The sequence below is a fragment of the Echiichthys vipera genome, assembly GCF_963691815.1.
Source record: "Echiichthys vipera genome assembly, chromosome: 18".
NCBI lineage: Eukaryota > Metazoa > Chordata > Actinopteri > Perciformes > Trachinidae > Echiichthys > Echiichthys vipera.
The window spans coordinates 25,463,162-25,490,041 of NC_139843.1; positions in this window are offsets into that span (position 1 = coordinate 25,463,162).

Genomic DNA, 26,880 nt, shown 5'->3' on the forward strand with positions numbered 1-26,880 from the left:
GCAGGCGCAGAGTGAACCTAACTTGGCGCTGATTGGTTAATGCCACAGGTCCGTTATCATTGACTTTAAGCTGCCATGCGCCTGGACTCTTGCTTCTGCAGGCGTAAGGGCAGATTTGGGACCCTGGCAACACATGATAGCTGAATAATGATTGGATAAAAACTCGAACATAAACGCCAGCCACCCCAGACCTCGACCTGGGGCTGGAAGCAGAGCAACCAACTTAGGAAAGCTATGAAATGAAGAGTATAGACTACGGGGAACAATTTAATACAAATTTGTGGAAAGAATATATATATCAAAAAAATATATTTCTGATTATGTTTAGGCCAGCAGAGAAGGCCTTGCTGGCCTTGAGGGTCCACCACTGCATATATATAATCATTTATGGAAGCTAGCTACGTTAGCTGCGCAACATGTTAATATTAGCTTTAACAGGTTAACTTCCAAAATAAACACCAAAAAAAGCATAAACGTAGCTGAACTTACAGCTTACAGTTTGAGTCTGTGTGTAGCAGCATGACCAATAGGCAAGTCAGAATTCTTCTACTGAGACAAATTTCTGAAATCCGAAGAAATCTCTAATAGCATCCGACACCCTAGCGTTCAGAGCTGAGCAAAGCCAACGGGGACGGTCAGCAGGGCTCATGTCTAATTGCAAGTACTTCATTATTTGATGCTTTGGTATCATTAAACATGACTATGAAACATTCTAACTACATCTATAGGTCAGAAAAGACAGAAAAGCAATATACTGTAGGTCGTCTTTAAGATGAAACTCATCTAAAGCAGGTGAGATCTTTCAACTTATTCTGTGGGAAGTTATTATATAGCGTGATGAGGTCTTCAGGTCTGAGAGAGCTCTGCGTTTTTAGGTCTACATAGAGAAGACTTCATAAGAAAACAACTCAGCGTACACAACATCACACATTTTGACTAGATGGAGAAATTACTAGATTTTCTTTGGAAAAAGGCAGAGCACTGTGTGGCCTGAGATCAGAATCCATTGTGTCTGTACATAAGTTATGTCTTAATGTCTCTGTTCGATTGATGGCACTCTTCAGTGTGTTAAGCCGTGTTGGTGAGCTCCCTAACTGATTTGCAGTGTGTACATTTTTCCCAGGGAAGACCTGTCACACAGTAGGTGTCTAAACCAGCAAGTATAAATGTGGAAACGATGCCAAGCAAAACTTTCAAAGCAACACGCTCAATCATCCTCTTATCTTTTCTCTCTATCTTTCATTTTTGTTTCCTTCTCCTCTACAGTATCTTCACATCACACCTGGTTTTCTTTCTCATCCCCCTTTTCTCCTTTTTCTTCCTCATCATTTCCCCCTCCCTCTTTTGTTCTTCCCTTCCTCGTCCCCCCTCAGTGGGAGGAGACAGTCGTAATGACTATAATTAATAATGGAAATAAATGCAGCATTTTAAAACTCACCGGGATTTCACTCTTATTAAGTCTTATTTCTCCTGTACAGCTGTGCCTCTGTGCATGAACTGATTGGAGTGTGAACGAACACACACACACGCACACAAACACACACGTATGCTACGACAAACCTAAGGTTGCTACACCAAATCTTGTTTTCTCTTGCTTTGTTTTCACTCATTGCTGGTTGATGGAAGTTTAAAGGTGCACCCAAAAAAAGGGCATTTATTGGCTTCTGACTGCTTGGGAAATACTAAAATTCCCCCAGAACTAGTGAACGTTGCCAAATCACACACATTTAGGCTGTTCTAAAGGTGCCTTTCCACTATGTCCAATACCCATAATGATGCAGATCTATCTCACCAAAACGCCCCTAATTTGCATGTGAGTCGCTGGAGCGGTCATTTGTTGGTCCTGTGGGAGAGCAGGGCCGTTTTTTTCCCTTGAGAGAAGCCTGGTTGCTGATTGGATGTAGCTCTCAGCGGGATGTGACGTGTGGAAGAACAGATGCCACAACACAGTAAAGTAGAGTAGACACTGTGAGAGTACAGTAGTGGTGTAGTGGAACACAGGGCGCGCACACACGCACACACACACACACACACACACACCATACTACAGGCAGGGTGACAGCTTGTCAAAACACTTCTACAACGCCCAGAATTTTTAAGATGGAGTGTTTTCTTTCATGTTACTTGTACATAAGTTGACGCTGTGAATCATACGGGCCACTGCTTCACCTGTGAGTGAACCTGAGTCATCTTTTGTCTGTATCTCATTCATAAAACCAGCCTGTTAACAAACTTACATCCATAAAGAGTTTGTCCACACCTTTAAAAACACCATTGATCAGTGGAGCAGTATTTCTATGCGAGTTGATCTGTGACGGTGTCACTCAAGCTTTGATGCTGACACTACTGCAGGTTTACACTGCCATCTGTTGGTGGTCCTCAAAGATGTATCCTCATGATTGCATTGCTGTGAGTTCAGACCATTTTCTCTGCTGGCTCATGATGGTTTCACCAAAAAAGGTGAGTGTGGGAGCTGCAGAAACAAACATCATTACATAAAAACAGAGTATAGCTAACTTTAATAAATAAAGAGTGTTGTGGGTATTTGGGATATTTGTAATTCATAATCATAGTTTAGTCGGGTCAGACGCAGTTCAGTGTCTCCTCTGTCTCACCTTTTTAATGGATAATGCAAATAGCTAACTCATGATGATTTAACAGAAATGAGACAAAACACAACTGAGAGTAACACAATGAAGCATCAAACAACAATAAGGGGTAAGGGTTTAAAATTATACACACAATTATTCAATATTACCTCTATAGAACCTTATGAAACAATGATGTCTTGATATGGTTTAGAACAAAAACGTTTTTTTAAATACATGCAAGTAAGGAGGAGACTATATATTAAGATTTATAGCAGAAAACAGGAGCAAAGCTTGCAAAAATGAGCAAATATTTACTTGGTGCTGCAAAATGCAATAGCTATGGAAACTAAAATAAAGGCACAATGGGGAAAAGAGTTATAGACATTGCAGATGAAGAATGGAGAGAATCCTTAAAAGAAAATTTTAAAATAACCCAATCTGATAAAGGAATAAAGGATGGAATATGCCTGGAAAATAAGCCAAATATATTGTATTACTCCAGATAGATGTAAATCAAACATGGCAACAGAGGGAACAAGCTGCTGGAGAGGATGTGGTGAGAAAAAAGCAAATCAAAAGCACAATTTTTTTTTTACCTGGTTAGTAATTCAGGTGTTCTGGCAAAATGTAATGAGATATATTAAATACACACTGGACATTACAGTTCCACTCACATACGGAAATATGTAAGAAATGAATAAAAAAAAAACATCAATACTAGGGGTAGATACATATTTAGAATGCTTGATGGAATTGGAAACAAGCTAAATCCCCAGTCCTCCAAACATGGTACAAGGCAATAGAACAGACACCAGACATGGAAAAACCCACTCTAATAGTTCAAAATCAAATAGAAAATGGAATAAACTGTATACAGATCATATAGTTAGAGCTTTCTAAGTGCATACTGTGGATAGATATGCATACACATACGGGTACATTCAGGCACACACATGCATAGTGGAGATGTCCCCTGGAGCTGTTGCTTCTCTTTCATTCTTTGTCTGTCTTTCCTATGTTGCCCCCTGCTGAATGTTAAAAAAAAAAAAGTAGTACGATAAAGAATCTATTTCATTTCGTACCTGCAAGTAAAGGTACTACAATAAAGTAATAAAAAACAACAATAAGAAATATACTGTATGAATAGATATGAAGAAAAACAATTAGAGAAAGAACAGCACATGTTATAGGCCTAAGTTTGTGAACTAGAAAACAACCGAGACAAAGCAATAAATGAAAATGTGTACATACAAAAAATACCTTACATAGAGAATGACACATTCAATTTTCAAGTTGATGCAAGTGCTCATCAAAATCACAAAACAAAAGTATATTTACACCATTGAGATGTATCAAATCTATAAGATATAAATCAAGTGTGAAGTTTGTGAGGTAGGTTGTGACAAAACAGTTGACTCAAAAAATGTGTAGTAAATCTGTCTAACCACAAGGTGGTGTGATCAGTACAATAATAGCAGGGAACATATCCTCTAGTATTTCTGTGGAGAAAATGCAGGTGCATTCCAAACGCACCAAGCATCTGTTCATCATACTGCATCTTCCATGATACTGATACTGAATAAATGTCACTCTTATTACAAAAACTGTATTCCACATTGTATTAGCGATATTAATTCCAATAAGCATGTAGATCACACTTTATACTCTCCATCTGAACCAGGATCGTTACGTCTCGATACTAACATCTTTCTCAGTCCTCAGTAAACTTTAGTACATTCACTCCTGTCCCTATACACCACCCACTCTTCGCTCCATCCAGGACCAAGCACTGGGCCTGGGCTGACAGACCCTTCTCAATTTCTATACCCACACTCTAGAACTGTTTCCACAAACAATCTTGGGACGGCTCTGATGTCACGTCCTTTATAGTAAAGTCTCTTAAGTCATAAGCCTTTTTCTATTTATTCCCATTTTAGAGACATTGGTGTTGACTGGAAGTTAGAGAGGTGCAATTTCCTTTCTTGGGCACTGCTGGGTTGCCCTTTAGGAAGGCACTGGACTCTTACAGCCTACTCACACTGTCCTTTTGGCCGCGGCCAAAACCGTTTTTTCAGCTAAAGCCTAGTGCCTTTAAGCAGTGTGAGTGGACCCGCTCCGCGCTCAACTGCGGCCAGCGGACCGTCCACGGCCCGCTTGAAAGAGGTGGGCTTTAGCGGAGCCGTTTGAACATGTACGAGCACGAGCGTGCGCACGTGTACGAGCACGAGCACGAGCACGAGCCCTACGGCAGTAGCGTTATGTCCGCCTGTTAGGACATGTAAATAGAAGGACGGACCATGCGCGGACATTTAACAACAACAACAATGGCGGTGAAAGGTTCACGTTGGTGTGGTGCGGAGGTGGAGTGTATACTGCAGATTTCGTCGGATGAAAATATTCAAAAACAGTCGACAAGACGCACAAAAACTCAGAGGTCTATGGAAAGATTTGTAAACAAACACACACGCGATCAATGCGTGTGACGTGTTACGGCGTGATGGCGTATGGACAGCAAGAAGCATTGGCCGGCCCTGGCAGTGTGAGTACAAACGGGGCTGGGGGGAGAGGGAGGGGGGGACAAGTACCCTTAAGTCCGGGTCTCGGTCCGGGAGGACAGTGTGAGTACGCTCTTAACTGCCTCAGGAAAGCCAAAGCTGTCACAAGAGAGCCCTCCCACCCAGTCCACCCCATGTTGCTCTGTGGGAGATACTACAGGTCAATCAAGTCCCACACCAGCAGACTGACAAACAGCTCAGACCATACACAAGCAACTTAAATGACCCCCCCCCCCCCCCCCCCCCCCACACACACACACACACACACACACACTCAGACTGGTGTTTTGGTTCGATTCATTACATAATTTTCTTTATGCAGTTTTTATTTGTCGTTTAATTTTACTGAGCTTGGGAAGGATGGGCTTGCATTACCGTTTTCGTGGTTTTGTTTCAAGTTTAGCTTATTATTTAGGTAGTTCAGAGTCTCTGGTCCGACGGCCCATTGCGTCGTTGGCCAGAGCACCTGTTATTGTTATTTTTACCAGCCAATCTGGGGCCCGTTTCACAAAGCAGGTTTAGTGATCTGAGTCTGTTAACCCTGAAATGATTGAAACTCTGAGTTTTCCGTTTCACAAAGGGAAGTAACTCAAACCAGAGAAAGAGGGGTAACTCTAGCCTGTTTCACAAAGAGAGGTAACTTAACCTCTCGGTCAGTTACCATGGTAACATGCTCTCTGGGCGTACTCACACTGTCCTTTTGGCCGGGGCCAAAACCGTTTTTTCAGCTAAAGCCTAGTACCTTTAAGCAGTGTGAGTGCACCCGTTCCGCGCATAACTGCCGACAGTGGGCCACCCACGGCCCGCTTGAAAGAGGTGGGCTTAAGCGGAGCCGTTTGCACATGTACGAGCACGAGCGTGCGCACGTGTACGAGCACGAGCCCTACGGCAGTAGCGTTATGTCCGCCTGTTCCGACATAGAAAATAGAAGGAAGGACCATGCGCAGACATTTAACAATAACAACAATGGCGGTGAAAGGTTCACGTTGATGTGATGCGGAGGTGGAGTGTTTACTGCAGATTTGGTCGGATGAAAATATTCAAAAACAGTCGACAAGACGCACAAAAACTCCAAGGTCTATGGCAAGATTTGTAAACAAAGCCACACACGCGATCAATGCGTGTGACGTGTTACGGCGTGATGGTGTATGGACAGCAAGAAGCATTGGCCATACGCAGTGTGAGTACAAACGGGGCTGGGGCGCGGGGGGGAGAGGGAAGGGGGACAAGTACCCTAAAGCCCAGGTCGCTGTACGGAAGGACAGTGTGAGTACGCCCTCTGAAACTAACCTGGTCCCGACCAGGTTTTTCTCAGAAAACCTTGAGTTTCTGTCTGTGTCCGTCCTCTTTCAGCCACACACAGGGCCTCATTTATCAAACGAACGTACGGCAGAAAAACGTGCATACGACCATTTCCTGGCAAACGTCGGCATTTATCAATATGGACGTGGACGCATTTATCAAGGCCCGCTCATTCGTACGCTGAGATTGGTCCGATACGAATGTTTCATAAATCACACATGGGTCCTTTCCTACGACCAATTCTGCGCTCAGATCTGTGCCCGTTTTCACGCAAGTTTGATAAATGAGGCCCACAGTGTTTGATTTCCTCATTCAGGCGAGTCAGCAGGCGAGTTTTGGCGTAGTATAGTACTGTCGTCTGTTTTTTTCAGAAAATCATTGCAAAAATCAGTCATTATAAGTTATATTAGGTGGCGAATATTTCACTACCATGGCATGTCCTTTTGTTAACAATCCCGTGGATGAAGGTGCAGCATTACTGCGCAGAGAATTAAATATTCGTCGGGAGATGATTATCAGACCTTAGACGTCCTTAATATACTGCAGCCATAATTACAAAACGAATGAAATGGATCTTTTGAGCAAGTTGAATGTATTTGACTTAGCGTTTCCTAAATATAATCCCAGCTTTTCTTGCAATTCATAGGCTCAAAAGTGTGTGCTTTTAATGTGGTTATATAAGATACTCCTACAGGTGGATACAACAGCCTTCTGATCCAGAATAACACCTATAATGCGAGGGGGTGCATTTCACGGCAGGGGTGCTGAACACCGTTTCATGTCACAGTCCATCTCATCCGTCCTTACATTTCCATCATTAACAACCAACGTCATGCGCTCACATCCCAGCATATATTGTGTGTTGCGCTGCGTTTTTTTTGCAAATGGGAATTTTTTTATACAACATATTAAACAGCCACTTACGGTAATATTTACTATACAATGTAAAACATGCTCAAAATGAGGCGTCACCATGAGATTGTGCCGATGTTTTACCTGTTTGAACAATGTTTTTTGTTTCATCTTAAGCTGCTGCCAAGTGCGCTTCTCCCGCACGGGAATGCACCTAAATTAAATAAATTAATAGGCTACCACTCAAGCAGTTCCCCCTGTGATATTATTGTGATTGCAACAGGACTACATTTAAACTCACGCACTGACCCGAGCAGCAATGTTCTCCCGCGCCGTCTCCCTCTCTTTTGCTGCTGCAGCGTTGTTACACTTTCGGTGAAAAACATGCTCAAACTCTCCATTAATATTTACAGTTCCAGTTGTAGCGTAGCCCTCCCCTTCCCCGTTGCCATGGTGACTCGTCGAATCAGGGCTCCATTGATGCTGTCTTTTTTTACTTGTGGTGCACGCGCTTAACTCCAGGTCAAACTACTCTGAGTCGATCAACCTAACGCAAATCTGCTGTTCTGGAACTGAAAACTCAGAGTTTCCTATCTCAGAGTAGATCAACTCAGAGTTCAGGGTTAGACACAGAGTTTGTTGAACCTGCTTTGTGAAACGGACCCCTGACCTTTTTGTTGTTTTGGTCTAGGTTTAGTTCTTTTTGTTAGGAAACAATAAATCATTTTTGCATTTGAACCTGGTTTTGTTTTTGGCCTTTCTGGCATTTTGACTTAGTGGCTGTAACATATAAACCTTGTATTTAAAAATGTCTTTTGCACTGTTTTTTCACTTTAAAATTTCTTTGTCTATACGTGGTACATAGTGGCTCTGTGGGGGCACCCTTAATTGCGTTGTACTGTACTTGTGCAATGAGAATAAAGGCTATCTTATCTTATCTTATGTTTAGCATTTTTTTTGTACTCCTCTGGCTTGTGAAAGTCTTTTTGTACTGTTATGTATCTCTGTATTGCTGGGGATAGGTGTTCTTCTCCTTTGTGGTTGGGCCTGTTTACTGGTTATCAATTACTTGTTACAGGAACTGGAGAAAAACTGATAAGCAGACTTATGTGGAGGTAACGAGAGCTGGTAAGTCACTTTAAACGTTGGTGTGAGGCAGCAGGAGTTAAGACTCTGGATGACTTGTGTGAGGTTTTGCTACTAGAACAGTTATAGTAACAGTAAGTAAGTAAAAGTAACAGTAAGAATATTACCCATGAGCGCAAACTAAAAACTGCCCTTGAGGCTGCTAAGTGGGCAGATGAATTTGTGTTGACTAATAAAGGTCAAGCTAGTGAGTTCTATGGCCATGGTGGAGGAGGTTACGGCTACAGAACTGATCAGATTACTGTGCTAAATTCCCTAGTGGGAGCTCTGGATTCTCAGGTCCGTACAAAGCATGAACATGCTAGCCCAAGTAAGGTTGGTTTCGATTATGCATGCACCTACTGCTTGGGAAAAGGTCACTGGAAGAAAGATTGCCCTGTGTTTAAAGGTAGAAGGTAAGGGGCTAGCTACTGTTCGAATTCAAGCCATGTCAGTATACGTCGGTGGGGGAAATTCAATTTTTTCACTCTGTTATTATTCAGGTTACACAGAGGCCCGAAATACGCACACATGCACAAACAGGACCTATATACATGCAATTAATGGAGAGATGTCAGAGCGAGGGGGCTGCCAATGGATCGGCGTCCCGAGCAGTTGGGGGGGGGGGGGATTTGTTGCCTTGCTCAACAGCACCTTGGCAGTGCCCAGGAGATGAACTGGCACCTCTCCAGCCACCAGTCCACGCTCCATTCATGGTCCACACAGGGACTCGAACCGGCGAACCTACAGTTCCCAGCCGAGTCACCTATGGACTGAGCTACAAAATGTTGAATGCTCTAACAAATCCTCCTGTGAGCAGCATACTTCCAGATAATGTACCTCACGACTACAGTCACTTCATCACAACAGGTTTTAAGGGGGAAGTTGCCGTAGCCCTTAGGTCATCACTGCCAGTGAAGGGTGTGTCGGTCATCCTAGGAAATGATCTGGCTGGCGGTAGGGTGTGGGAGGGGGTTCCACCACCACCTCCCATAGTGACATCTGGGCCAACGGTTTCGTCTGGTCCTGACAGTAGTGAGAAGGAGTTTCCAGAGGTTTTCACTGCCTGTGCGGTGACTCGCTCTATGGTGGGAGCAGGGTCTGAAGGAGCTAAAGCCACGTAAAACTGTGGCTCTTTACTGTTCAACTGATCTGCCTCTTTCCCTGTCCAAAAGTTACTAGGTATTAGGGTTTATAAAGACTTGCCACACCTGCCAGATTACTGGTAAGCCTAACCAGATCACTATACCTGCATCTCTGTCCCATTCCTGCAGAGAGCGAGCCATTCCAGCATCTCATTATAGACTGTGTGGGACCGCTCCCGCTGCTCGCTGCTGCGTGCTTACTGTACTGAGCTTAAAGGGGACTGGGAGGAGGGGCTACCCTGGCTTATGCTATCTGCTAGAGAAGTTGTGCAGGAGAGTACAGGATTTAGCCCCAGTGAGTTGGTGCTTGGACATAAAGTGAGGGGTCCCCTGGCAGTTTTGCAGGATGGTCTAAAGCCTGCAAAGCCACCTGTAAATCTCATTGATTATGTGAATGGTTTTCACCGTAGGTTACATCTGGTGGGTAAGATGGCAGGTGAACATCTGACTGCCGTTCAGAGTAAGATGAAGCGGTACTATGACTGCAGAGCCTCGCATGTTCTGTCCTGGAGACCTGGTGTTGCCGTTACTGCCAATCCCCGCTTCACCATTCCAGGCCAGGTTCACTGGACCATACACAGTGGTCCAACAGGTCTCTGAACAAAACTACCTGACCTACTCCTGACGGACAAAATTCAACTCAACTGTGTCATGTGAACTTGCTAAAGGCTTACTATACCCGTGTATCGAACTCAAGAGCAGGTACAGATCAGTAGGTTAAGCCTGCTATGTTTATAACAGCTCACATGCTTTCTTTAGCTGTTTTAGTAGCGGCAGAAGAAAAGGAAAAGGGGGATGTGAGTGGGTTTGTGGATGGGGTGCTGCGTCCTCTGCTCAAGAACTCAGAAATACTAGCTGATCTAAGTGGTCTAGTTGGTCTTTTACCAGAGAAACAAGACAGGGAGTTATCAGAGCTGTTAGCTGCTTTCCCCTCCCTGTTTTCTGATACTCCTTCCTGTACCCATTTAGTGCAGCACAATATCTATGTTGGAGAGGCAGAGCCAATTTGCCAGAGGTTCTACAGAGTGCCACTGGAGAAGCGGCGCCGCCTGGACGCTGAAGTTCAGTATATGATTGACAATGGGTTGGCGGGGCCTTCTAACTCCAGTTGGGCCTCCATGTGTACTGGTAGGAAAACCAGACAAGACTGACAGATTTTGTACAGTTTACCGAGAAGTGAATGCTTTCCCTTACCTAGGATGGAGGATTGCGTGGATGCAGTGGGATCTGCCAGATTTGTGAGTAAATCTGATCTGCTAAAAGGCTACTGACAGGTCCCACTGACTCCCCGAGCCCAAGAGATCTCTGCATTCATCACACCATCTGGCCTTTACCCATACAATGTTATGAGCTTTGGGTTACGGAATGCGCCGGCAACTTTTCAGCGCCTGATGAATCGGGTAGTAGCAAGGTTGGAGGGCGTAGCCGTATACCTAGATGATGTAGTAGTTTACAGCGATACTTGGGAGCAGCATATGGATCGTATACATGCGCTGTTGGTAGAACTTCAGGAGGCCAACCTCACAATTAACTTAGCCAAGTGTGAGTTTGCAAGGGCTACAGTAACATACCCGGGGAAAGTAGTGGTGTGGGCTCTGCAGCATTTTGATGTGTATGTGGGAGGGGGAGTCCATCCAGTAGTCGTGTATTAAGACCACAATCCCCTAACCTTCCTTCACTCCTTGCAGAGTCCGAGCCGGCGGCTGATGAGATGGACGCTCTTTCTATAACCTTACAACCTGAGCATCCGGCACATACGCGGTGTGGACAACGTCATAGCAGATGCGTTTTTACGTGTGCCAGAGGGGTCTGAGTTGCCAGTTTCCTCCTTCAATTTCTCCTCGTAATATTCCATCTAACTTTGTCTTTCCTCCTTAAAGATGCTCTCCCGGTGCGTATGTGTGTTTTGATAGTACTGTAAGGGCGTACTCACACTGTCCTTCCGCACCGCATCGGGCTTTAGGGTACTTGTCCCCCCTCCCTCTCCCCCCGCGCCCCAGCCCCGTTTGTACTCACACTGCCAGGGCCGGCCAATGCTTCTTGCTGTCCATACGCCATCACGCCGTAACACGTCACACGCATTGATCGCGTGTGTGTGGCTTTGTTTACAAATCTTTCCATAGACCTCGGAGTTTTTGTGCGTCTTGTCGACTGTTTTTGAATATTTTCATCCGACCAAATCTGCAGTAAACACTCCACCTCCGCATCACATCAACGTGAACCTTTCATCGCCATTGTTGTTGTTGTTAAATGTCCGCGCATGGTCCGTCCTATTTACATGTCCGAACAGGCGGACATAACGCTACTGCCGTAGGGCTCGTGCTCGTACATGTGAGCACGCACGTGCTCGTATATGTGCAAACGGTTCCGCTAAAGCCCACCTCTTTCAAGCGGGCCGTGGGCGGCCCACTGGCCGCAGTTATGCGCGGAACGGGTGCACTCACACTGCTTAAAGGTACTAGGCTTTAGCTGAAAAAACGGTTTTGGCCCCGGCCAGAAGGACAGTGTGAGTGCGCCCTAAGCCTTACTTACGGAGGCCACGGTGTTGGGCCTCTGTTTTAAGGAGGAGGGTGTTATGTACCTCTGTATTCCTGGGGATAGGTGTTCTTTTCCTGTGTGTTTGGGGAGGTGCTGTTTCCCTGGTGCCTTGCCTATTTTTGCTTTCCAGGTCAGGTCCCATCCAGGTGCACATTGCACCATTACCTGGGAAAGTATTTAGGGAGAAGATTCCAGGGCCTTCTCTCCCTCCCAGCCTGCGATGACAACTGCCAACAGTTCTTCTTAGTTATTTCTTGGTAGTTTGTGCATTCTCAATGCAACAGTCCACATCACACTACACATAGTTAGCCACCACTTACACTGATCTTCATTTTCTTTTTAACTTAGGGCCTATTTCTAATAAATATATTGAAATGGTTTAACTGTATGGTCTCTCCTTCGTTGTGGTCTGCCGTGAGCCAAGTCATCATAACAGTATCTATAAAATCATCATACATATACAGCCAGTTATGTTTGTGTACCGTGCTCCGAATTTCTATCAGAATGTGTATTGACTTTTTTTTTTGCTCTTTTAATAAACTTCATTGAAAAACTTTCACCTCTCTACTTCCAGTCCGCCCCCTATATGTTACCCTCTTAAATCCACACACACGCACACATGTTCTTATTGCACTTCTGCCCTTACTACAAGCCTGACTCAGAAGTTGGAAGTTCTTGATTCCTGATTAACAGTGAAAGCACTATAACCGCTGTGTGGGCTGACAGACGAACCACTGCATCAACAGCGGCACGTTCTACCGGAGCTGTTAGTAACTGTACTGGCGTGACTGGAGCAGATTACCTAATTTGAAAATCCTTGACGACAAGAAATTAGAAAAACTGCCTAAACAAAAACATTAACACCACTCTGTATCCTCAAGATAGATGTCCGTCCCCCATAGACCTGGGTCTGTTTTACATTCCTGCCTGTTAAAGGGAAGGTTTCGTCGCCACTGTGAGCACAATCCGGATATATACTGTAAATATTTTTATTAAAAATAGTGCGACTTGCTGCTCATGGAGGAATTGTTGGGTCTCTGTTAACAATACATAAGTCAGAGTTTAATCTTGACCTAACCTATATGTAAAATGTCTTGAAATAACTTTTTTTTATGATTTAGCACTTAAATTAAAATAAAACTGAATTGAAATCACTCAAATCAAATGCATTTTCGTCACAATATTATTAAGACAATGCCTGGGTTCTCAGACAGGTGGCATAGTTATCAGCCCTTTACACACATCGTGACTCACCTTGTCATATCACCATCTAATGGCCACTGTTACCCATACACTTATATATTTTAATTTTTCTGATTGACTTGATTTGACAGTGCCTACATAAATATAAACATGAACACAAGTAAACTAAACATATGGCATTGAATTATGTACATTAAATATAAGTGACTGTATTTGTATGTATTTGGTGGTAGTGTGCAAGTTAAAGTGTCCAGTGTTAATATAACACCTGTGATTTGGGTACGTTAATATCTGGCCCAGCAGCTTTGCGGGGGTTCTGTCTCTTGAAGAGCCTGTTAACGTCTCTCTCAAGGACAGAGGTGTGGGTGGAGCGGAGGTGGGGAGGGGCAGCTGTGGTGGTAAGAGGTTTACAGTCTCTATTGTGGTGGTGGGGGGAGAAGGGCTGATGGGCTGGAGCTGGTGGGTAGTGTGGTGGGGGGTGGTGTGAGTACTGTCCAGGTGATCTTCAAAGCGACAGTAGAAGTCGTTGAGGTTGTTGGCAAGGCGTTGATCGTTAGCAGCAGGGGGGGCTCTTGGCTTGTAGTTGGTGATCTGCCTGAGCCCCCTCCAGACAGAGGCAGAGTCGTTGGAGGAGAACTGATGTTGGAGCTTCTTGGAGTACAGCTGTTTAGCATCCCTCACCGCCCTGCTAAACCTGTACTTGGCCTCTATGTACTCTGCTCTGTTGCCACTTTTGAAAGTCCTTTCCTTGTCAGACCTCAACTGTCGCAGTCTGGGTGTGAACCAGGGCTTGTCATTGTTATAAGGGCGGACTCACACTGTCCTCCCGGACCGAGACCCGGACTTTAGGGTACTTGTCCCCCCTCCCTCTCCCCCCCGCGCCCCAGCCCCGTTTGTACTCACACTGCCAGGGCCGGCCAATGCTTCTTGCTGTCCATACGCCATCACGCCGTAACACGTCACACGCATTGATCGTGTGTGTGGCTTTGTTTACAAATCTTTCCATAGACCTCGGAGTTTTTGTGCGTCTTGTCGACTGTTTTTGAATATTTTCATCCGACGAAATCTGCAGTAAACACTCCACCTCCACACCACACCAACATGAACCTTTCACCGCCATTGTTGTTGTTGTTAAATATCCGCGCATGGTCCGTCCTTCTATTTACATGTCCGAACAGGCGGACATAACGCTACTGCCGTAGGGCTCGTGCTCGTGCTCGTACACGTGCGCACGCACGTGCTCGTACATGTGCAAACGGCTCCGCTAAAGCCCACCTATTTCAAGCGGGCCGTGGAGGGCCAGCTGGCCCCAGTTGAGCGCGGAGCGGGTCCGCTCACACTACTTAAAGGTACTAGACTTTAGCTGAAAAACCGGTTTTGGCCGCGGCCAAAAGGACAGTGTGATCACGCTATCAGTCACCCTGGTGCGTGTTGGTACACAGAAGTCCTCACAGAAGCTGATGTATGAAGTCACAGCTTCTGTGTACTCATCCAGATGGCTGGAAGCAGTCCTGAAAACATCCCAGTCAGTACAGTCCAGACACGCCTTTAAGTCCTCTGCAGCTTCACTGGTCCACTTCTTTGATGTCCTCACCACAGGTTTAGAGAGTTTTAGTCTTTGTCTGTAGGCAGGAATCAGGTGGACCCTGTTGTGGTCAGAGTGTCCCAGTGCAGCACGGGTGACTGCGTGATAGGCGTTACTGACTGTTGCGTAACAGTGATCCAGAGTGTTCCCCTCCCTGGTTGCACATTTTATAAACTGTCTGTATTTGGGTCATTCGTGACTGAGGTTACCGTTGTTAAAATCCCCGAGGACAATAACTAAGGAGTCCGGGTTGGTCCGCTCCACTTCCAGTATCTGGTCGGCGAGCGTGCGCTGTGCGTCCTGCACGTTAGCCTCCGGTGGAAAGTAAACACCGACCAGAATGAAGGAAACGAACTCACGTGGGGAGTAGAATGGTTTGCAGTTAATAATAAAAGTTCCCAGGAGGGGAGAACAGTGCCGTTGTATCACCGTTAGGTCGTTGCACCAGCCGCAGTTGGTGTAGAAACAAATACCTCCACCCTTTGTTTTGCCAGAGAGCCGCGTGTCACGGTGAAGCTGGATTCCATCCAGCTGTAGCGCAGAGTCCGGGATGTTCTCACACAGCCATGACTCGTTGAAGCACAAAACAGAGGATGAATTAAAGTCCTTGTCTCTCCTCAACAGAAGCTGAAGTTCGTCCATTTTATTGCCCAGTGAGCGCACGTTAGAGAGAAATATTACAGGTAGCGGCGTGCGTCTTCCCCTCTGGCGGAGGCGCACGAGCGCACCGGCTCGTTTCCCCCTGCAACGGCGTAAAGTTGTAAAGGCGAGGGCACCTTTGACTAAAAAGTTCACCAGAACCGATGTGGTAGCTAGAAATTTGGGAAACAAATCCCGCAGAGTTGTTACCCGAATGTTCATGAGCTGTTCTCTGGTGAAAGACAGCCGTGAACCCAAACAAAAAACACTGTTTACAAACAAAACAAGACAAAACAAAGCGCACCAACAAATCGAGGCAGCCATCCGCAGCGCCATCTTAAACATTGTGGATTGAGATGAAAAAGAGGTGCAATTTTTTCGTGAAAAAGATGAGAGAGCCTGCCATCCTCCAAGGTGAACAAACTTCAACAATTAACAATCAACTGAATTTGTGATGAGCAAGCACTATCTGCAGCTGAAGGACGGGCTAGGGCAGAGAGAGAAAGGAGGATACAGAGGTGATCCTCTACATCTTCTCTTTGCCTCTGTCCTCAGGCTAAAGCTGTAGCTAGGGCTGGGTGATGTGACAAAAATCTTGTATCACAATATCCCAATAATGATATGTATATCAATATATAGCTTTTTTTTTTGTAAATCAAATGAATGAGTAGTTTATGTAAAATCACCACATAGAAAGGCTTACATTGTGACCCACATAGAATATGTGGTAACATTCTGTTTAATGTGTTATACTGTATTCACCCTGTTGATTCAATGTGTTATTCTGTATTAATCCTATATACATACTCAGGTGATTTAGTTAAAGAAGTCTTTCAAGACTTTTGTGTTAAAAACAAGTATATGACTGCAGACAGCAGAGGGCAGCAGAGCACTTGAAGTACATGGACCTTAACGCTTGCCGTACTGAAACTGTTGCAATTATGCAGCTGCTGTTAACTTGCCTTTCCGACAGGACCGACCAGATGATCACCATTATTTCTCCTGTTCTACAAAATCAGATGAGTTATAAATAAGCCCAGAAATACGCCATTTTGTATGTCTCAAGCTGTGGTAGTGAAATAAGCTAATTTGAAGTTTGTTGTGTTTCAATATTTGCTCAAATGGCTGTGCCGTTTTGAGTGTGGGTACTGTAAACCTTTGATGTAAATTTACAGTGAAATCTGAACAGTATTGTGTGTCTGTCCTGTGACTCTGCCTTCGTGGTGACAACATGCTCAGCCTTTTGTCACTGATGTCCGGAGCTGTCTGACTCCTCCACTGAGTAAGTTAACATTAATTTACCTTTTTCCTGACTTAGGAGGAGGATTTGAGGATTTCTCCGGTTGATTTTTCTGTCATTTAGAACAGTGTTAGAACAAAGCTAGCTAAAATTAGAGCATATCAGCATTTTGTCTCAATTTATGTCAACATTAAAACAACACTACTGGTTTAGCTGGAAGATAATGGAGTCAAGTACAAAGTCTAACCTATAGTGCTTTGTGTGCCTATTCACATGGATAAAAAAAAAAAAAGCAAGTTTCAGCATTGTGTACTGGTTTACATTGACATTACAACAATACTGATACTTTTGCTGGTAGATGTTTTTAACTACTAATTGAGAAAGGTAGTAAGTCTAACTTAGTCCTCTGTGTTATCTGCATGGGCAAAACAAGTCTTACATTGTCAGTTTTATTCGCCTCATAATTAAATAGAAACTTTAAAAAATATAAAATTAGCATTATTTTTACTCATTTAAATATTGGTTTTCATTTCATTTCATTTCATTTCATTTCATTTACCAAAATGTTTCCTTATGAACTGTGTAATCAAAACTGTGAAACAAAATTTGCCTTTGTAAGGCATATGAAAATTCATACGAATGTCCGAAACTTGACCTTCAAATTTGTTTTACCTAACTGCAACTGTACCTGTAAGGTCTAATAATTATTTTTGTGCTTTTTTAAAAGGTGTCTGCCACATCAGCTATTGTGCAGTTGACTGTCACACTGCCTGACACACCACATTTGATTGTGGCTGGTAAGTACAGTCTCTTCAACATCCAGGTTACTCAGGGAGATGGGAGTGCGAGGGAAGGCCCACAGGCAGGCAGTCAAGGACCTCTCTAGGGCTGCTGAGAAGGGGAGCCAGTGGCTGTGGATAAAAAGAAAGGATCCAACCTGGGCCTTCAAGTGAGCTGATGGCATCTAGGGAGTGAACCTGGGACGCTGGGACTCACTGCTGAACCCTCTGGAGGTGTCGTGGGCTAATCAGCGGAACATCCGTGAAAGAGGGCGCCCACTTGACAACCCGAAGGATGCCATCACTCACTTGAACTCCACAGAGTCTCATCGGTGCCTTAAGTGCGAATCTATTGAGGGATATCAACACCTAGTCCTACACAACAGACCTCTCTGATTTTGAATGTGAATAAAATATTGATAGTTATACTTATAGTTTACTATGTAAGTTTGTTAAGTCAAGCTGTGTGTTGTGGTATAACAGTTCTAGTTAACAGTGCCTTTGAATACATGATTTTATGAGCACATATTCACTGTTGGTTATTACCAAATTTCCAAAGCACAAAAATGATATTCAGCACAGCCATATTTAGCCGATCATTTAAAAATTCCACTGAAACACTGCAGCTTGTGTCGGAGTCACACACTGAGTGTGTGTGTCTGGTGCGTCTGGTGTGTGTGTTACAGTTGTTTTCTGGTGGTTTAAGGATGAGAAAAACACAATCTATGGGTGTAAGGGAGTGAGTTCTTTCAGATTCAGGCTTTGGTTCACTTCATCTTCACGCACCCATCAGCCTGTAAAGTACATGATTCATGACTCAAACTGTAAGTGTCTTCATATTTGCCCCTTTTTGGTCCCACCTGTGTATGCCTTATCATTCAACCTTATTTTTCCCTCTTCTGGCTCAAGCTTTTAAGCATGAACCAAGAACAGTTTGACACTGACAATAAATGAATGAATAACACAATAATATCTCTTATTAGCCTCTATCATTATAATTTTAAAATAGATTTAATGAATTGGAGTGCCAAGGAAAAAATAAATTAAATTTCACGATCAAGAATTTATCACAGTTTTTACATTGATTTTTAATTATTTTGCAAGTGACTTAACAATGCAACGAAATTATTCCCTATGTAAAAACACAGCCCTGAAAGAGAAAATGTACAACAAAGCACTTGGGCCAAATAACCTATCTTGATATATTTTAAGCAGTTTTTGCAAATGGCCAACTTGTGCCAAATTCAATGGACTTTTAACAAACAGCTGGCTAAAGCACCTGTTGCCTCTGCTTGCTGTGGTGTGGTTGCTCTCCTTGCTGTTTCACTATCCACATTCTGTTTAGGACGCTGTCTCTTCAGGTGTTGAAAAGGTTAGTTATGTTACTGTTACCGTCCGATGTGCGCACCTGGTGTGACTGTGTGTGTGTTTGCGTGCGTGTGTATGTGTGGCAGGTTCGGGCAGAGGCGGCCTCTGAAGTGACGCCACTCACTCCTCGTTAAACACATTAGGAGTTTGTGGCTGCATGGGACAGTTATCTGTTTTTAGGCGCATATTTTGTAGTTTGTTTCACACATTTTATGAATAAGTGTGGGCAGACAGCATCAATGCGAAACGATAGTCTGAAGGTCACGTGCTGTTATGGGGCGTTCACACTGAATTTGAATTTGAATTGAGCAACAACTCATCTCATCTCATTTCATCTCTAACCGCTTATCCGGGTTCGGGTCGCGGGGGCAGCAGCTTTAGCAGGGGACCCCAAACTTCCCTTTCCATAAGCACATTAACAAGCTCTAACTGGGGGATCCCGAGGCGTTCCCAGGCCAGTGTGGAGATATAATCTCTCCACCTGGTCCTGGGTCTTCCCCGAGGCCTCCTCCCAGCTGGACGTGCCTGGAACACCTCTCTAGGGAGGCGCCGAAGGGGCATCCCTACTAGATGCCCGAACCACCTCAACTGGCTCTTTTCAACGCATCACGGATGGCTGAACTTCTCACCCTATCTCTAAGGGAGACTCCAGCCACCTTCCTGAGAAAACCCATCTCGGCCGCTTGTACCCGCGACCTCGTTCTTTCGGTCATGACCCAGCTTTCATGACCATAGGTGAGGGTAGGAACGAAGATTGACCGGTAGATCAAAGCTTTGCCTTCCGGCTCAGCTCTCTTTTCGCCACAACGGTGCAGTAGAGCGACTGAAACACCGCCCCTGCTGCTCCGATTCTCCGGCCAAACTCACGCTCCATCGTCCCCTCACTCGTGAACATGATCCCGAGGTACTTGAACTCATTCACTTGGGGTAAGGACTCATTCCCTACCTGGAGTAAGCAATCCACCGGTTTCCTGCTGAGAGCCATCGCCTCAGATTTAGAGGTGCAGATCCTCATCCTAGCCGTTTCACACTCGGCTGCGAACCGATCCAGTGAGTGCTTAAGGTCATTGACCAACGAGGCCATCAGGACCACATCATCTGCAAAAAGCAGAGACAAGATCCTCAGCCCACCGAACTGGAAGGAGTTCCTCAAAGTGCTCCTTCCACCGCCCGATTCCTTCATCAGCTAAGGTCATCAGCGTCCCGTCCTTAACTGTAAACAGGTTGGACGGTTCCCCGTTTCTCCATGACTTCTCCAAACTCCTTTGCAGAGACTGCAGCCCTTCTGGCCCATCTGTACCTTGCAACTGCCTCCGGGTCTTCTGTGATAACATATCCCGGAAGGCCTCCTTCTTCAGTCGGACAGCTTACCTGACCACCGGTGTCCACCACCGTGTTCAAGGGTTACCGCCCCTTGAGGCACCAAAGACCTTGAGGCCACAGCTCACCGCTGCAGCTTCAGCAACAACTCTCCATTGAAAATCAATGTAACTGACACGCGATTCAGGCAGAGGCGGCGCGAATGGAGTGTCTAGTGTGATGAGACGTTGTGGGAATGAAGTGTCTAGAGTGTCTGGAGCGTCTGAAGTGATGCAAATAAAGGTAAAAATATTGAACTTTTCAGGCGACATCGTGCTGTGACAGCCAGCGTTGAGCTTGCGGTAAGTATCATCAAAGTTCTCCTGAGACATCCAGGGGCTCACCAAAGCCATTATTGTTGCAGTCCTTGGGGGAAACCAGTCTGTTCCTAATGGATATAACTTTGATCTGTGGATGGCAGCGACGTGCCTTTAGGCATCTATTCCGCCAGAAATCTAAAAGAAGACAACGAAAGCCGCCATTGCAGAGTGAAGTTGAGGAGGAGACTGGGTAGCAACTGTACGGCTTCGGAGGTTAAATCACTGACGGCCTGATCTCACTACAACAGAACGACTCTCTTAAGAGCCACACACTTCATCTGAGGGCTCATTTCTGCTCTTTTAAAAGCATTCTGTTAGCACTAGCATCACTTCCATTTAGCACAACAGCAGAGCAGGCTGAGCCGGGGGTTAGCTTCAGTTATCTGGCTGCCTCGGCTGCTACATGCGATAGACTCGAATGAAGCAATAATCAAAAATGCTACAAATGTGAGCAAGCGGCCAATACAAGCGTCTGAAGCGATTGTACTCACGTCATTCGCGTTTGGTGTGAATGCAACATTAGGACAGGGTGTAACTGTATTCTGTTTATATTTTTAGCCATCAGTTCCTGCTATGGATGAGAAATCCTACTCACTGCGGACCGTGGTGGTCCATGACATTCCTCCACAGACGAACATGACGTATTATTGTTGGTGGGCAGGGGGGATTGAGAGACACGGATCGGTTACCATCCGTGTGGGATCCGCTGTCAGAGAAGACCGCTCTGAGCCGCCTGCTCAGCGGGGCAGAGGAGCAGCGTGACAGTGGGACTCTGGTGACAAGAGCCACCAGGGCGACTTTTGACTTAATCACTACATGACTGTTTTCAAAGCCGTGACCATGGTATTATGAAGTGATATTTCAAAAATTGCCCAGAAACCTGTTTTTTGACTTCCTCTGATGAAAATTAAATCCTGAAAATATATTTAAAAGAAAAAAAAATTCTGGGACAAAGAAAGCCCCAGGTAAAAACTCCTGGTTTATGCAATTTTCAATGGAACTCTATGGATAAATGTTTTGTCCCTGTCAGGAGATGAGGTCCCAATGGGATAGACAGAGAATTATAAGGTGCAGACAGGGGATCTTTTAGGAGCATGATGTACCTTGCAAAAGCCACCTCTGCAACCTACGAACATTATTACATGATCTCAGCCAGAATAAATCACATAAGCTTACCATTCTTCCCTCCTCTGTCTTGAGCCCTGTCTTATATGTCTTATATGCGGAGAGTGAACACCGGGGCCGTGTTTGAAGTCATGCTAAAGTTTGCATTACGAGCAGCTGCCTGCCCTGTTGTAGCAGTTCTTCCCTGAGTGTCCGGACTTCTTTGCCTGGAGAATTAAAGTGCGCACAGGTTTAAGGTTTGGGATTCTGGCCTTCACAAACACTTCCAAGTGTGTTTATGACCTCTCCATTATTTAAAATAGCTACAACCAAAGCACGTGCTGACCGCATCTGCATGGGTCAAAATACAAGATGGTGACAGTGCCTTGATGATGTTAGTCAAGGTTCATTCAATATATTTAGACTTTCATTCCATATATACAGACTTTCATTCAATATTCAGACTTTCATTCCATATATTCAGTTTAGTTCAATATATTCAAAGGTTCATTCCATATATTCAAAGTTTCATTCAATATATATCAAGTTCCTGAATCGCATGCCATAATATATATATATATATATATATATATATATATATATATATATATATATATATATACACACACACACACATACTGTATTAGTGATGCACTCTAGCCAAGAAAACAGCCCTGCTTAGGAAGAAGGTGTGTTTTGACAGTGTTATGCAGTTGATGTGGAGGTGCTTCATGTGATTTCCAGAAGTAACTGATAGATATTTAAAGACACTTTAACTTGAGGACAGAAAGACATTCACTATTTTGTATAACCTTTTGTAAATGAGTTTGGCAACAAATCTTACAAGGATTAAGTTATTTATGTTATCCTATCTCTGTGCATCAATGAAGTAGAGCCCTTAACAGTGAGTCTAACAGCGTGATCACACTATCCTTTTGGCCGCGGCCAAAACCGGTTTTTCAGCTAAAGTCTAGTACCTTTAAGTAGTGTGAGAGCACCCGCTCTGCGCTCAACTGGGGCCAGCTGGGCCGCCACGGCCCGCTTGAAAGAGGTGGGCTTTAGCGGAGCCGTTTGCACATGTACGAGCACGAGCGTGCGCACGTGTACGAGCACGAGCCCTACGGCAGTAGCGTTATGTCCGCCTGTCCGGACATGTAAATAGAAGGACGGACCATGCGCGGACATTTAACAACAACAACAATGGTGGTGAAAGGTTCACGTTGTGTTTACTGCAGATTTGGTCGGATGAAAATATTCAAAAACAGTCGACAAGACGCACAAAAACGCCGAGGTCTACGGAAAGATTTGTAAACAAAGCCACACACACGCGATCAATGCGTGTGACGTGTTACGGCTTGAAGGCGTATGGACAGCAAGAAGCATTGGCCGAGGCCCAGGTAGTGTGAGTACAAACGGGGCTGGGGCGCGGGGGGGAGAGGGAGGGGGGACAAGTACCCTAAAGTCCGGGTCGTGGTCCGGGAGGACAGTGTGATCACGCCCTAAAGGATAGTGTGATCATGCCCTAAGAGCGTGATCACACTATCCTTTTGGCCGCGGCCAAAACCGGTTTTTCAGCTAAAGTCTAGTACCTTTAAGTAGTGTGAGCGCACCCGCTCCGCGCTCAACTGGGGCCAGCTGGGCCGCCACGGCCCGCTTGAAAGAGGTGGGCTTTAGCGGAGCCGTTTGCACATGTACGAGCACGAGCGTGCACACGTGTACGAGCACGAGCACGAGCCCTACGGCAGTAGCGTTATGTCCGCCTGTTCGGACATGTAAATCGAAGGACGGACCATGCGCGGACATTTAACAACAACAACAATGGTGGTGAAAGGTTCACGTTGTGTTTACTGCAGATTTGGTCGGATTAAAATATTCAAAAACAGTCGACAAGACGCTTCTTGCTGTCCATACGCCTTCAAGCCGTAACACGTCACACGCATTGATCGCGTGTGTGTGGCTTTGTTTACAAATCTTTCCATAGACCTCGGAGTTTTTGTGCGTCTTGTCCGACTGTTTTTGAATATTTTCATCCGACCAAATTTGCAGTAAACACTGCACCTCCGCATCACACCAACGTGAACCTTTCGCCGCCATTGTTGTTGTTAAATGTCCACGCATGGTCCGTCATTTTTTTTTCTTTCTATGTCTGAACAGGCGCACATAAATGACGTGAGAGCCGCCGTAGGCGTCATGCTCGTGCTCTTACACGTGCGCACACTCATGCTTGTACAAGTGCAAGCGCGCTGTGGATGGCCAGCTTGCCGCAGCTAGGTGCGGAGCGGTTGCACTCACACTGGTCAAACGCAAAACCTGTTTTGGCCCGGTGCGGAAGGACAGTGTGAGTCTTCACCTGAATGTGTGACTTCACATGCAATTGCACCGTCTCTACAATTTCCTTTATGTTCAGTCACCTTTGCAACAGAAAGAAACAATTCTATACTAAAATATACTAACAGCGACTTTCCCAGAAGTGGACTGGGTCTTCAGCTACATTGTAGATATGAACATATGTCCCACAGAGGGCCCAGACATCAGCATTTATAAAAGCGAAATTACAAAACAAAATACATTTTCAATAAAACCATTCTGAGCAATAAATTTGCTCAAGGAAGCGATCTGCACATAGGTTTTGAGTTCAACTTTGACTCCTTTGACTTTGCGCTGTTGACCGATTTTGAGCCATCTTAACACAGCTGACCTATGAGCGAATGAAGACCGGGAGAGTCCCTGATGGAAGAAGCTATTGTTCTAGCTGTGAACTCGTCCATATATCCAGTCAATAACCCTGCTCTGCTGGAGTATGAACTGCTCCACCAGAAATGCTTCATAAAAGGTCAGTAAGACAGGATTGGATGGTACAAATCCATCCCCTTTAATTAACTCTGTTAATGTCTACTCAGTGACACAGGGTAGTCCCTGAATCACCAAGGTTCCATCAACACCTGGGTCATGCAAATACATTTTTTATTTTTTTTTGCTGTTTTCCAGTGTGAGTGGGTACTAAAAGAAAATATGTAACACATTTTCTCATACAATGCCAACTGCCATTTTTAGTGATTTGTATGACGACATGTCCCTTTCCATGCAGGCGTTTCATATTTATTGTATGAGAGGTTGCTGTACAGTTAGCTGCCGTCAGCTGTCGACATGTTTTGCTTAAATACTGGAATCTTCATACGTCAGTGAATGTCTGCTCTGAAATGTGTGTACAAGGGGTTGCTTTATTATTATGGCGCCACAACAGATAACAGGACCTTGGAAATAGGTTGCTGTATAATATGTAATGGGTTCTGGTATTCTTCAATTTTCTGGTGACTGTGTTCATGTATACATGTGCCAGAAGCTTCTCTGATCCGATCTATGTATCAAAACAAGACTCTTCGGATTATTTCTCTAATCAACAATCAGAAGGATTATTGATTAGTACAAGTTTTCTGCAGTGGTATTGCCTTTTTAGTGCCTAAATGTTTTTAAGGAATAGATTTCAGCGGATGGGAATCAGAATAAGTTTATGAGCAGGCCACCATGTTGTTTATCCAGTCAGGTGCATTCCACAATGGCACACGTCACCTACTTGGGAAACAGCAAGTTCTATAGACCTTTTCAAAGTTGTAAACATAAACATTCTAAATGTGTCATAGTTTGATTCTTGTTGCAGTGAATGTGAATGACATCAGTTGACAGGAAGTTAACAAGGACCAAGGCTTCCATTAAAAAGGTCTATATCAAGCCCAGTTCAGACCAAACAAGCCAATTACGTCTTAACAAAGTCCGCTGCTCATTTCACTTACAAACTGTCAGTTGGTTGAAAAGGCCGTTTTGGATGGAGGCTAAACGAGTGCGAGAGAGAGAGAGAGAGAGAGAGAGAGAGAGAGAGTATAACCAGGTTATACAATTAATAAGGAGAGCAAGCGCTGTAATCGACAACAAAAGCAGTGAATCAGGGAAATAAATCTTTATCTTCACTGTTTCATCACTGTCGCTAATGCTGGTGCTAGCAAAGCAGATGACTGCTGGCTATTCAGTCTTTAAAACAAGATGTGATGGTGAAAATCGAGGAAAAAGCCCCAGTTCAGTTGGCAGTACTCCACAGTCAGATTGGCCAGATTCGGACTTAACTACTATGTGCGTTGGAAAAAGTTGACAAACGAGTTTACGATGACGAGAGCCGAGGGTCGGAGCTTGTGGTAAAATGCCATTACTTACTTAATTACGCAGTGACCACATCCGAAGTGACAGTGACCACATCCGAATCCTGCTGGATTTCATTCATGTAATGTATTTATAATGTATTTTGTAATGTGATTATAATGTAATATACAGCATTTTTGCTGTTAAGTTGCTGAAATGTATTGAGTATTGTCTGCTGGAAAGTGGACCCCAGGAAGACTAGCAAACTGCTATGGCACAAGCAAATGGGGATCCTTTAATAAAACATAAAACATAGAACATTAAACACCATCTTGGTGAGTTGGAATGTAAGGGGATTGAACCACCCGGCTAAATGGAAGTAGGGTATTCTCTCAAATAAACAAATTAAAAGCCGAAATATTGTATTTTCAGGAAACCAACCTGTTCAATAAGGATCAAGCAAAACTCAGCACAGGAGGATTCACACAAATTTTCCACTAATTCGGTCATTTGGTCACAAAAGTAGGGGGTGGCTATTCTCCTGCACAAAAATGTGCTATTTAAAGAGTCTAGCATCATAAGGGACAACAATGGCCGCTATCCTTCAAGGCGAAACTGTTCAATAGGCCGGTGGTTCTGGCGAATGTCTATGCTCCCAATTGGGATAATGTTGACTTCTTTAGGAATCTCTTTTCACTTTTACCAGGTCTACATTCAAATGATTTAATACTGGGGGGAAATTTCAACTGCGTTTTGGATCCAAAGCAGGGCCGCTCCAGTGCAAAGGTTACTCCACGTAGCACTCATCCAAACAGTTCTCTTTTATCTCCCCAGTACATGAAACCTACTCTAGAACTGAATATTTTTCAATAGCCCAAAAATTGCTACCCATGATTACTCAAGCAGAATATGAAGGTATAGTCATTTCGGTCCATTGCCCAGTACTTTTGAAGCTTTCCAGAAAACATACCTTCTAAACGCACATAGCGTGTTAATTCACAACTACCCTAGTGATACATTTTTTTTGTTGACATCATACACACA